At 43.9% G+C, this 14,056-nt stretch overlaps 1 long non-coding RNA gene across 1 annotated transcript in view; it reads right to left on the bottom strand.

Moving 5' to 3' along the window:
* Positions 1-308: 308 nt before the first annotated feature.
* The window catches only part of LOC146856098 (uncharacterized), a 197,794-nt gene continuing 184,046 nt past the window's right edge, over positions 309-14,056 (bottom strand). The window contains exon 3 of the long non-coding RNA XR_014981430.1: positions 309-1,281. This is a non-coding gene — a long non-coding RNA (uncharacterized LOC146856098). The remainder of the gene's footprint in view (positions 1,282-14,056) is intronic.

Genomic DNA, 14,056 nt, shown 5'->3' with positions numbered 1-14,056 from the left:
GGACTCTCGTTTGGGGGAAATAACATTAACTGTAACCCTCAATGATTCAGGAGACACTGGAGATCAAATTTGGAGGCAGTAGGAAGCTGGCTCTCTCAATAAAGTGCACTAAAATGAAGTACACTGTGCAGAGAGTCCAGTGATTCCCCTCTAGGTATGCAGAGGTAAAAGTTGATACTTTAAAACTTTTTTTGTGGTAGTGTGGGGGCGCGCAGTTAAGCTTATCAGAGGGCAGTGCTAGACATTTGTTGTCACACACAGAGAAAATAAATGAGACACACACTCAAGAATAAATCCAAGACCAATTTGCGAGAATAAAGAACAATTTTATGTATTTTTAGAGACCAAGAACACAGTTCTAAGGAAAGTACTTTTCGAGTTGCGGTTTTTAAAAAGTTTGGAAAATGAATTGCATTTGTGCCCAATTACGCACCATAGGAATCCATGGGAAGAAAATAGAAAAGTGTATATCAAATCAGGCAATGCTTTCACGAAGTTCACCTTCTCATTGTAGGTCGATGTATGGATAAGGTCCAAAGTTCCAGCATTAGAAGTTTGGGAGTGTCCCCGAACGGGCGGGAGCAGTGTGCTGAGGGTCTTGAAAACAGGTGTGCAAAGACAAAGGGGGCCACTTAAAAATACACTGCACAGATGGACTTATAGGAAAGTCCATTGGGTCTCCTTGGAGGGAGGAGGTCGCAAGGGCCTAGGGACCATGGGAGCAGAGCTGGTTGGTTGCTGCTGCGGCCGGTGGGGACGGGTGCAGGGTGAATATGTCAGCAGGAAGTTGTGCATCCTTGAAGTCATCGTGTTTGTGTCAGGAGCAGGCAACTTGGAGACGGCTGGGCCACTCAGGAAGTGGGTCTCAGGTGCCTCGACGTCCCTCAATGGGTGCTTGCTTCTGGTGGTTTCGGAGTCCAGTGCAGACTCTCTTCTTGGTTTTTCATGCTGGGGGTCCGGTACTGCGGGTATTCTTACACTGTGGCTTCAGTAGGCCCTCGTGCTCCCAAACATGGTGGAGAGGCAGATCTGATCCTCCTGAGCTGTTGTACCCTTTCTTGCTTTGGTGCTGCATCAAGGTCTTCTTCTCGGTTTTTCATGCTGGGGGTCCGGTACCGCAGGTATTGTTACACTGTGGCTCCAGTAGGTCCTGGTGCCCCCAAACGTGGTGAAGAGGCAGATCTGATCCTCTTGAGCTGTTGTACCCTTTCTTGCTTTGGTGCTGCGTCAAGGTCGCCGGGGAGCAGCAAGTCAACAAATCTGACTTCCTGGGATTGGAGCCTGTGGTATTCAGGGGAGTGTAAGTAATTTGTTTATTTCAGATTATTAATCCATAAAACATACATCAAAATACTCAATGTCATAAATACATTAATAGAATAAAATCCACCTCCCTTTAAAATCAACATAACAAATGATCCAGTAGAATCAATGATGCCACAGCCTTACTGTACATGACATTCCATATTAGAGTTTCTAAGGAAATGCACTCTACACAGTATAAGGCTAAAATAGAATACAAAATAGCAGCATCCTTACTAGTATCTTATCACTTTGAATATGATCTAGAGAATCAGCTGAGGAAAGATCCTATAGAATTTTTAAGTGTTCAAGGTAGCTACATAATTCTTGCATAATTTATCCAAGAATACCAGAAATGTCTAGTAGACTGCAACTGAGTTCACACAGAACAGTCTTTCCGCTGATTGCAAATTATCCAGGCAGTGTGCAGGAATTTAGCTAAACTAACAACAATCACTTCCTGTGTGTCTGTTTTATAGTATCCTAAGGGCTATTCCAAGAGACCTTATACCTGGAATGATCCACTTTCTCCTTGGAAACCTGTAGGCCTCACAAAAGAATACAAAATGAACAATTGTTTCGGGAACACTGACACAAGCAGGGTAGATAATATTAGATTTTTTAGTTTTTGCCCAACCAGCTGTGAATTCAAACGTTGGCAAGGTCCCATATCTGAACTTTAGGTATCGCTGTCTAGGGATGGAACCCTGAATAACATCTAACGTGTGTTCATAAGATGGAACAATCTTGTGATTGAGGAATAGATCTGATAGGCTCCCTGATTTACAATTCTTGATTGTTTCACCCCCCAAAAAGTCCCTACACTGGTCTATAATCAACTGCCTTGGTATCAAATGAGAATCATCTGGGCTATCCCGCTCTGAAGGGCAAGAGATGTGCACATTTTTTTACATAGAGCAATCGCCGGATCCTCTGGTGTCCAGCAGTTTTTAAAATTTCTCTGAGTTGAGATCTATAAGATTAGCGCTCCGGGGTTATCCATAATCTATGCCAGAATAGTAACGGTCTCAGCTGAATGGTGAATAAGATTAGGTATAGGCCCATATCTTGCATCAATGGGAGAGTTGGAGTACTATGTGGAAGGTTGGTTAGATACTTAAGAAACCTGTTCTTCAGCACAGATAGCTCATTGACAGCTATGTTGCCCCCGCGTCCTGCACCATAAACAGCGGCGCTTTTTGCTTTTACCTTATATAACTCTAACACAGGCATTACGCTTATTGATCTCATTGATTTTCCATCTATAAAATTGCCCCTATTTCCTGCTGTAATTTTAGCGCACTTTTACTTATCTCGGTCTTTCAGCTAAGATTATGGTTCAAGATCAAACCCAGATATATGAATTCAGAAACTTGCTCTAAAGGTGTATTATGAGTACATATTCATGTGGGATCTGATTTATAAGGATTGAACACAATATATTTAGCCTTGCATATGTTCAGCTCCAGACCACGGTCAGCACAGAACAGCAATAAACAATTTAAAATTGCTTAGAGGCCTTTTGGGGTCTTTGAGATAAGGAGGGAATCGTCCATAAACAATAGCGTAGATATTTTCACCGCACCAATCCAGGGGGCATTCATGTTCTGAAAATGTAAGGTTTCTCCCAGTTCATTAATAAATAGAGAGAAGAGAGTCGGGGCTAAAACACAGCCTTGCCGCACTCTCCTCTCTATTCTAAATGAGTCTGTTTGTTCCCTATTCCTCCCACATCTCACTCATGCTAGGGTGTTCTCATTAATTTTCATTAGAGTATTTAAGATGTTTGTTGGCACTCCCATGCTACCCAGCACTTGCATGACTCACAAACCTGCCTAGGACCACAGAAGTCTTGTTGCATGACTCACAAACCTGCCTAGGACCACCAACATATTGCTGCATGACTCACAAACCTGCTTAGGAACACCGCAGTCTTGTTGCATGAATGACTCACGAACATGACTAGGGCCACCAATGTCTTGTTGCATGACTCACAAACCTGCTTAGGACCACCAAAGTCTTGTTGCATGACTCACAAACCTGCCTAGGACCACCAAAGTCTTGTTGCATGACTCACAAACCTGCCTAGGACCACAGAAGTCTTGTTGCATGACTCACAAACCTGCCTAGGACCACCAACATCTTGCTGCATGACTCACAAACCTGCTTAGGAACACCACAGTCTTGTTGCATGACTCACAAACCTGCCTAGGGCCACCAATGTCTTTTTCATGACTCACGAACCTGCTTAGGACCACCAAAGTCTTGTTGCATGACTCAGAAACCTGCCTAGGACCACCAAAGTCTTGTTGCATGACTCACAAACCTGCCTAGGACCACAGAAGTCTTGTTGCATGACTCACAAACCTGCCTAGGACCACCAACATCTTGCTGCATGACTCACAAACCTGCTTAGGAACACCACAGTCTTGTTGCATGACTCACAAACCTGCCTAGGGCCACCAATGTCATGTTGCATGACTCACAAAACTGCTTAGGACCAGAGAAGCCTTGGTGCATGGGTAATGTCATAGTTGCTGAATACCAAGCCTACTTGGCTTTGGTTCCTCCTTATGCCTCTTTCTTCCACCACCCTACATGTCTGCTCTCCATCCAGTATCCCAGCTTCTTTTTCCTCTATGCTTTCTCACTTTGCCAGTTTTCCTACTTTAGTCCTCCTTCTTCCTGCTCCCTTTTCTGCCCCTCTCTTTCACTTTCTTTTATTCACGGTTAAAGTCTGGTAATGAAAAGTAAGTCTGGTCCCAAAAATGAGTGCCAGTGCCCACCACCTGTTAGTTCATTCCCAGGGTCAGACATAAGGCATGTTGGTTATGATTATGCATGAATCCCACCCACACTTGAATAGACAGTGATCATCATGTGTTGATTAAAAACAAGTCTGTATGTGTTACGCAAATTGTATAGGTGTGACATTTGAGTTGTATTCGGCCCTTTCCTGATATCCACAAAATAAGAAATGTTGAAAACATTAATGTCAGTTAAAATCTACCAATGTGTAACTAATTTCAAAATGTATCTAATACTTGGAAATACTAACATTGCTCAAGAAGGACGCATTTGTCGATTGCCTTAGGCCGTCGAATCAGTATTTGTGTACCAGTTAATTAGGCCAAGGCCGGTGGTCTGCAACAAAAGCTTAGCTGGTGTTATATACCTATTTCATACTCTATCAGCATTCGGTAGGATCTAATTTTACTGGGTTTCAGTACAGTGGAAAAAAGTATCTTGGTTTTCCATTCTAATTTCGGCCTGTGGGTGGATTCAAAGTGGATAAACTCCATTAGCAGAGCCGGGGCAAATGCTACAGTGACCATTTGAAGGGAGAGGATTTTCTCTTATTGCTACTGTGAACGTGAGCCGAAAGCACTGAGGCGGCAGCCCACCTTGGCAAATGTAAGGTGGACTGAAATCAAGGTGGGAGATGTGGCGTAACGGCGGGAGCGGCTGACTTTGAAGCTGGGGAACCAGGTTCGGTTCTGATGGGAGGCTCAAACATCCTGTGATTCTGGGCAAATCACCTAATCTCTCTGTGCCTAAAAATGAATGTGTCCGTCTGTAATACAACTCGTGCTCATGTAAAGCATTTTGATATCTTGAGGTCGAATTCGTGCTATATAAAACAGCAATAAAGTGGCAATAGGGAAGGCTTTACTGGGGGTTCAGGCTGATAGGTTTTCTCTTGGGAGTGGCATAGACCGTAGATGGCCACCGACTCGGGCATTTTGTCTCAGAAGGAAACACTAAGGGACTTGTTTATGAGAGCCCTGCTTCACTTTTGCACCACGTAAAGTGGTGTATGTGTGACGCAGGGCTCTCATAAAGATTTACAAAGCCAAGCAAAGCCACCATGGGTTTTTCCACACAACATCCAAGGAATTTGACGCTGCCCCAGATTTACAAAGTGATAAAACCTGGGGAAGCGCCAAATCAATATGCCTCCCGAGCAAAGGCATAACAAGGAGAAATAAACATATTTCTCCTCGTTTTTTCCTCTTTCAATTTGTGCTGCAAAGAGGAAAAACACCTTTTAGGATTGTTTTTGTGCAGGAATGTATCCCTTCCTACACAAAAACAATCCTGCCCGCAACTGAGGCACCCTTGCAACATGGTGCACGGGTGCCTATGTTTGCATCAGGCTGCCGAAACGGTGCCAGTCCAGGCATAAAGGAGAGGAATGCACCGTATTGCCTAAATGCGGTGCATTCCTGCCCCTTCAATTTGCTTAGGGCAGGGCAGCAAGGTGCCTTGCTGCGCTGCCCTGTGCCAAAATGCCATAAATGAGGCCATAACAATCTCAGGGGCTTATTTATGAGAGACTTGTGCCGCCAGAGCGTCACATTTTTTTACGCTCCGGCGACGCAAGCCTATCAATCATATCTATGAGGCGATGCAAAGCCACCCTGCGTGGCTTTGCATGGCATAATAGATATGGAGTAAGACAAAGCAGCACAAGTGCCAGCTTTGCCTTATGCTGCACCAATGAGGCGTACCATGTGCATTGTGGTGGGTTTTCCCATGCAACACCCATGGATTTTGATGCTGCTCCAGATTTACTTAATCACATAAACCTGGGGAAGCACCAAAAACATATGCCAACACAGAGCAGACATCTTCACCAGAAAAATAACAGGGGATTCTGCTCAGTGCTTGCTCTCTCCCCGCACATGCATATGTAGGAGGCAGTATCAGTACTGCCTGCTCCATTCATCTGATATGTGCTTTTCCCAACATTTCCTCCATCCCTGTCCCACTGCTACCCATAAGATCATTGAAAATACTGCTGTGTACTGAATTTCCTCCCACAGCTCTTGTCAGGACACTTATAGCTTACTTCTGGGTGGTGCTCCTTACAGATCTACCATTCCCTGCCTCCATCATGAACACAAATGTGCAACCTGTGTCACACCCCATTGTTCAGTCACAGACTTTGCTTATCCTCTTAAAATCTAAATACAGTACAGATTCCACTCTAGGCTTTAAATACCAATTCTTGATGCAGTATGGTACATGTATGACTCACCTGAGGCTGAGAGCTGGAGAGGAACACCACATTGCCAACTCCAGCTTGCTCCTGTGCTTCCTTACATGAATATCTACCCTGTTCCAAAATAGGATCCAATTCATGTTCAATCCCAGAGTTTCATTCTGTGCACTTGTTGGTCCCTGGAACCTCCATGCACTTCTTCATGCAGAGAGCTGGAGGAGGGACTTTAAATCCTCTCACCTGCACTGGCCTGCAGCAAGCTCACAACTTTTGTGTGTTCTAGTCAATCCCATCCAGGCTGGTTGTGAACTGGAAGGAGGGATTTAAGACTGGCTTCTGTATTCAGAACTTATGCTTCAACTGTTGTTACTGGTAGCTTCTGCTTTCTACTCCAGTTTCCTGCACTAGTGAAACTTTGAAAAACGTAGACTATTCCTGTTTCCTGCTACTGCTTTCTTCAGTGTCCTGCTTTCCTGTGCCTGCCCTGTGAATCATTGTGATTTATATGTTTTGATTGTATATTGAATTAACAAACAACTGTTTTTCTGCTCATCTTTAAATTACACAAACAGCGCCACCATGCGGCGGCTGTCGTAAGTGCAGGTTCAGGCAATTAAATGCCGGTGCCGGCAATTAAGTGCGAGTGCCGAGGACCAGAAACCACATGCTCAAATTGAGCACTGTTTCTGCCTATCCTTTTTACTCTGATATCCTACATTTCTTGGTTTTTCGCTGCTGGGCTTCTGACCACATATTCGCTGAGTAGGTAGCAGTTCATTTCGCTTCCTTGATTGTGTTACCTGGTTCACCTTGTTCTGAATTTCTGGGATATTTCCCTAGTCTAACAGGACATTATGTGTCCCATTGCCTGTTGGGTCCAGCCTGCCCTTCATCTCAGAATTCCTGTTCTTGATTTGTGAATGATGGAAATTGGTTTACTGGTTGGGGGAGCGGTGAAACCCTACTCAGACAGCAACCACAATTTCTCAGTCAGGTGAAATTATCATGTGCTTAACCCTCTGGTAGGTTGGCACAAAGCAGTCAGGCTTAACTTACAGGCAATGTGTAAAGTATTTATGCAGCACTTCAATTAATAATAAAGAGAAAACAGAAAATAAGGAATATCCCACACCAATTTAGAACAATAGAGCAAAATTTAATAAATTATTTGATACCAAAACGACAAAAATCTACTCAGTAGAACCGATGATATACATTTTCAAAGTTTTAGGTGAAAATAGTGCCTAGAAGCACAAAGCAACAACTGTGGTTATGTGGTTGCACAAGATCAGGGCAAAGTTACAAGTTCAGACTGACTACAATGAAGCGTGGGCCGGATACAAGAACCAAGTTAGGCCCGCTGAACAAAGAACCTTTAATCCTGGTTTGTGGAGCGTTTGCAAGATCTTGTGTAGAGGTTGCGTCTGGAGAGCTGTGACAATGCGATGCGGAGACCTGCTTCTTTATCGAGGATGCCATCGAGGCATAGTTTGTGATCCAAAATTCAGTTTCAAAGATGCGTCTCGCACTAGCTGTACAAGCTGCGATGCAGAGTCCTGCATCATCGCTGAGGATGCAGTTGAAGATGGCTTGCGATGCAAAGGCCTGTGTCGAGAATACGTCATGCAGCGGCTGTTCTGTGGTAACTACAGACTGCAATGTGATGTTCGGCATCAAGGGTGCATCACGCTACGGCGGTTCTGAAGTGCCTGCAAAGAGATGCGTCAGTTCTGCTAGCAGAACTGCAGCTGGGCTGGCAGAGCTCCTTCAGGCCCACTTCCAAGGGTCCAGGACTGGGGTGGCTTGACTTGGAGGGTAATACTCACAACAGACAGAGTCCAGGCGCTAGGTTGAAGGTGGTTGGACCCTTTTTTGTTCCTGAGGCTCAGGAGGCCAGCCACATAGCCCTTCAATTCACTGTGGTAGTCCTGGTTTCAAGATGCAGGTCCAGTTCTTTCACTCATTCAAGTGTAGCTGCTTTGTTGCAGAGCATCAAAGCAGTCTTTCTGAATCTTCCATAGGCCCAAAGGTGTACTGAAGGGTCTGAGGGTCCAATAATTATACCCAGGGCCCACTTTGAAGTAGGAGAATGTTCTGGAGGTTTCAACCCCCAGAGGTATTTGGAATTTCCTGCCTCCTAACTGTGGAAATGTGCCTTTTAATGAGCACACCGGTGCAGGGGTCACCCTTATCTGTCCACAGGTAGGTACACCAACAAAATAGAGATTGGCACTGAAGCTGGAATTCAAATAACAAGTTTATTAATCACTAATGAGTGGGACTACGTCGACACAGCACTCGCAAGTGCTGCCTGAGGTAGTACATTGAATACACAGACCATGGTGCTTATATACAGAGTTTGTTGCAGAGTAAGCATGTAGTTACAAATAGAAGGTACACGCATACACAGGAATAGTTACAGCCAAACATGGGCAGATGGGTAATCACTTAGTCAGCAAAGTGGGAGGGGAACAGAACTGCTTACTATTGCAAAACACAGTTGACAGTTATATCTTTAGTCAGGTGCATTCTAGCAGCTACAGGCCTTTTCTCAGCACGTACATTGCTTTGGCTCAGTACAGAAGGAGTTAACTAAAGCTGATGACTTAAGCAGAATAGAAAGGCAAGCAACAGTGAAGACGGAAGAATTATATAGCTAACAAAATGGATGCCACAAACAAGATGGCTTCAGCTTATGCTAACGGAAATTATTTCCGATTTCCACAGACGACCCTTTTAGCATATGCTGAAGACATCTTCCTATGTTTTCGAAAGAATACGAAAAATATCACTAATGTCAATTTGCATTAGTTCACTAATTTCTTGATCACTTGCTAGTCGGGCTTTTACATTCTTAACATTCTGTTTAGTCAGTATACATGAGGTGCAAGTAGAAACACATAGGGAACAAAGCATTGGGCCACATTGAATACATAGGCAACAAGTGAAAAGAATCGCAAAAATTATACATAGGGCTGACAATAATTTCCAGCCCCATACAGTAAACATGTTCCATAGCCATCCAGTCCCTGAATCCTGATGGATTTCATTGGCTATTTTGTGCATCTTGGAAATTGCATCAAAAAAAGAAGGGGCGTGGTCAGGAATATAAATGCAGCAGCTGCTCCCGATGATGCGACATGCTCCACCACGATCAGCATAAGTAATATTAGCAACTTCAGAAGCCCACAACAATGCAAACCAGGCTCTGCAAGAGCCATTATGTGAAAACGGCAAAGGAATAAAAGGCGTTCCTCCCTTTTTCTGATGAGCTGGCATCATTCCACATACCCAGCAGTTGGTAACATTCGTAGCATTGTGTGTATGGTGTAACATCTGAATGAAAGTGTTATTGAGGTAGGACATTCTGTGCTTCTGCTCATGATAAGGAAGAGTAAAGTAATGATGTTTAATGGGGACAGGAGTAGTAGCAGTCAGTAGATTTCGGACAGGAAATGCTTCCTCCACAATTCATGTTATTATGGCAACAATAACAATAGTCAAAGTAAGTCCAGTAGCAATTATTGTTCTTTTGCTACAAACTATTGCAGCAGTTGGTTTCTTCTCCTTAGGCATATTCATTTCGTCGACAAACAACAAAACAGATGGTACCCTAAAGCCCTGGGCAGGTGTTGATTTCTTCACTAACATTGAGAAGAATAGTCACTAAAAGACTACCCCCCTTTGAAGTCAGTCTTTAACCACCCAGGACAGTGGCTCAAACAGTCTTTTTCAGCAACGAAGTGTCTTTGGGCCATATGTATCATTCCAAATTGCGATCGCAAACGCCGAAATTCACAGAATTTCGGTGTTTGTGATCGCAATTGGGCTCAGTGGTATGTATGAAAGATAACTGCCTCGCAAAATAAGGAATCGCAAAATTTGCGATTCCCCATTTATCAATTGCATTTAAGGAATCGCAAATTGCTATTCCTTAAATGCAATGTAAGAAGCACAGAAAAAGTGCAATTTGGCCGTAAGGAATCACAAATTATCACCAACTTCAAGTTGGTGGTAATTTGCAATTTCTCTGAAAAATGCACTTTTTTGCATTTTTCAAAGTGGCATGTGGCGCACATACATGCCCTTAAGGCATGTATGTGTGCCACATGTGCACACTGGCACATTTCAGGGGTGCAACAGGGTGTCCTTTTGGCACCCTTGAAATTGCATTCTCAATTTGCGATTCTCTAATTGAGAATCGCTAATTGTGAATGTCTTCCCATTCATTCCAATGTGCCTCTAGGTCCATAGGAATGAATGGGGAGGTATTCCTTAATTGCGAATCGCAATTTGCAATTCGCAATTAAGGATTATGTAGGATTCACAAAATTATTTGCAAATCCTACATACATAGCGTCTTGCGATTCTCAAATATTGATTTGCAAAAAATCGCAATTTGAGAATCGCAAAATCAGAGTTTGATACATATGGCCCTTTCTTCCTGGGTCGCAGCTGATATCGAGATGTACCAGGAGTCGTGTGGTCTGGGAAGACTTCCTCAGATACTTCTCGTAACGTGTCTTGACCTTTCTCGGTGACCAGGAGATCGCGGTGATCTGCAAACGCAGGGCTCACTAGGTCTTGCAACACTTTTTGACAGTGTGTCACGTGGACCCAGTTCTTCCGGTTCGTCACTCAAACTGCAGTCCTGGTAGCCAGTAGTACCTGCTCCGGTCCTCGCCACCTCGGTGCTAGGGAGCTAGCTCTCTGGAAGGACTTTACAACCACATAGTCACCAGGGTGCAAGCAGTGGCCCTCACCTTGCGACCTGTCTGGAAGAGTCTCCCGAACCTGTTGATAAATAGAAGACAAACTGTCAGTCAACTGAGACAAATAGTCATTCATCAATACATAGGGTACATCATGTATAGGGCATGGCTTAGGAATCCCCCAAATATTCATTGGCCTTCCAGAAAAACCACTTCTTACGGTGTGAGGCCAGATCATGTATGTGGTATCGATCTAATGGATAGCAATGCTATGGGCAATGCATCAGGCCATTTCAAAGATGTGAAAGCCTGTATCTTGGCCAATTTTAATTTCAGAGTGGAGTTGTAATGTTCCTCTAGTCCTGCTGATTGTGGGTGAAAAGCAGCATGAAACTTCTGCTTGATTCCCAATCCTTACATGAGATACTCAACAACTTGCCCAATAAAATGGGGTCTGTTGTCACTCCACAAAATTCGACAAATGCTGAATCGGGGGAAAAAACTCCTTTAGGAGCACCTTTGCTGTCGTAAGAGCTGTATTATCTTTCATAGCGTATGCCTCCACCCATTTACTAAAGGCACAAACCACTACCAAGGCATACTTCAGGTTGTTACAGCGCTCAAGCTGGATGTAATCCATTTGCAGGACCTCAAAAGGTGCAGTAGATATTGCAAACCCTCCTGTTGGAGTTTGTGTTCCCTTTCCAGGATTCTACTGGAGACAGATCAAACAGGACTGGACTATTTTCTTAGCCATACCGACAATCTCTGGATGATCCCAAACTTGCATAAGTTGCTTTGCTATTGAGGAGGCTCCAACATGTGCTGGCCCATGTGCCATGTGAATCATAGGGTATAAATAGGCTGTGGGTAACTTCCATTTTTGTCATTTCTTTATTCCTCCAACAGCCCTCATTATCCAATGCTCCCTCCTTGGACCACTGGTCTAATTCATCAACAGAGGCAGATTGTTGCATGTCCAGCACCTCCTGCCTGGCATCATGCCAACGTTCAGCCTGCGATTTAACCACATACATAGATGTGGTACTTCGCTGTACTGCAGTTTCTGGAGCTGTGTAATCCGCAAAGGCATTGCCTGCTCCTATTTTATCGGTCACTTTCTTGTGTGCGCTACATTTAACAATTGACACTTTCTTAGGATAGGTCATGGCAGTAAGGAGATTATGTACTAATTCCCCATGCACTATTTGTGTCCCATGTGAAGTAAGAAAGCCTCTTTCTTCCAAAGCTGCCCGAAGTTATGAGCCACGCCGAAGGCGTATTGGCTATCACTGTAAATGTTAACAAGCAACTCTGTACTAAGCTCACATGCTCTTGCCAGTGCTATCAACTCAGCTGCTTGAGCTGACTTCTGTGGGATACGAGCTGTCTAAACTACTGTCTGAAGTGTTGTAATTGCATAGGCAGCAGATGTAGTGCCATCAGGCAATTTCAGGTAGGATCCATCAACCCATAATTCCCCATCAACACTAGAAAGAGGTGTATCTTGTAAGTCAACACGACCCTTTGTGTGTTCTTCAGTAAGGGATATACAATCATGTAGCTCTTGTGCCTGAGACTGGGTAGCTGGAAGTGGCAATAATGTAGCCGGATTCAGAGTCAAACATCTTTTCAACGTGATATGAGGGGCCAAAAGTGTCAATTCATATCTTGTCAAGCGAGCACCAGTCAGATGCTGTGTCTTTGATTTAGCAAGGCATCGACTGAATGAGGTACTAACACAAACAATCTATGTGACAAGACTATTCCCTCACTCTGACGTGTGGACTCAGCTGCTGCCACAACCGCTCGAAAACAACCAGGCAGCACGCGGGCAACTGGATCAAGGACAGCTGAAAAATATGCACAAGGATGTTGTTTATCACCGTGTATCTGTGTTAAAACTGAGAGGGCACTACCTTCCCTCTCGTGTACATAGAGTGTGAAAGTCTTAGTGTAGTCTGGAGTTCCTAATACAGGTGCAGAACAAAGAGCTTGACGTAGCTGTTGAAAAGCATTCTGGCATTCAGTAGTCCATGGGAGAGGCATCGGAGTGTCTTTAGTCAAAAGGGCCAACAAGGGTTTAATAATGTACGAGAAGCTAGGGATCCACTGTCTATAAAAAGAAGTAAGGCCAATCAATGCACGAACATCCTTCTGAGTGCAGGGCACAGGAGTATCTGAAATGGTCTGATAGGCGGTCTGGTGCAATTGCACGTCCCTCCTTCGACAGGAGGTGACCTAAATAGGTAACTTGCTGTCTACAAAATTGCAATTTCTTCCGAGAGACTTTGTGATGATGAGAGGCAAGGAATGACAATAATGACAGTGTCCCTTCTGTACACTGTTCAGGGGTATCGGCAGCCAGCAAGATGTCATTGATATATTGAATAAGAGCCACCCCTTTCGGTACAGGAAAAGAATCAAGCTGCCTTTTCAATGCCTGACTATAAATGCTAGGATTCTCTGTATACCCTTTTGGAGCTCTTCGGAATCTGAACGATCTATTATTCAAAGTGAAGCCAAACAAATAACGGCTGTCAGGGTGAATAGGTATTGAGAAAAATGTGTTTTTCAAATCTATGACACTAAATGTAGTGGGAGTAGAAGGCACCATAGTAAGAAGTGTTGTGATGTCAGAGACTACCGGGTATTGAGGCATTACTATTTTATTAACCTCTCATAAATCAATAACGAATCTGTAAATTTTTGTGTCAGTGTCTCTTTTCAAAATAGGAAGGATAGGGCCATTACAAATGTTATAAGGGACAACCCCCACCTTGTTCAAATCCTGAACAATGTGCGTCAATGCTTCCTCGCCTTCCCGAGATATTTTATATTGGGGCAATCGAGGCAATGAAGCACCTTCCTTCACTTGAATATGCACTGGTGGAATAACCATTTGTCCCACATCAGTATCTGATGTAGCCCATAAAGTACTAGGTAATGATACCAAAGCAATATCTTCTTTAATGAGACAAGACCTGTCAACCATTGGATAGTTATCATTTAAGATAACACGCACACCGTCTCGGGA

The sequence above is a fragment of the Triturus cristatus genome, chromosome 4_1, assembly GCF_964204655.1.
Source record: "Triturus cristatus chromosome 4_1, aTriCri1.1, whole genome shotgun sequence".
Classification (NCBI taxonomy): Eukaryota; Metazoa; Chordata; class Amphibia; order Caudata; family Salamandridae; genus Triturus; species Triturus cristatus.
Note: the sequence above shows the minus strand (reverse complement) of the source record. Positions and strands in the feature narration are given on the sequence as shown.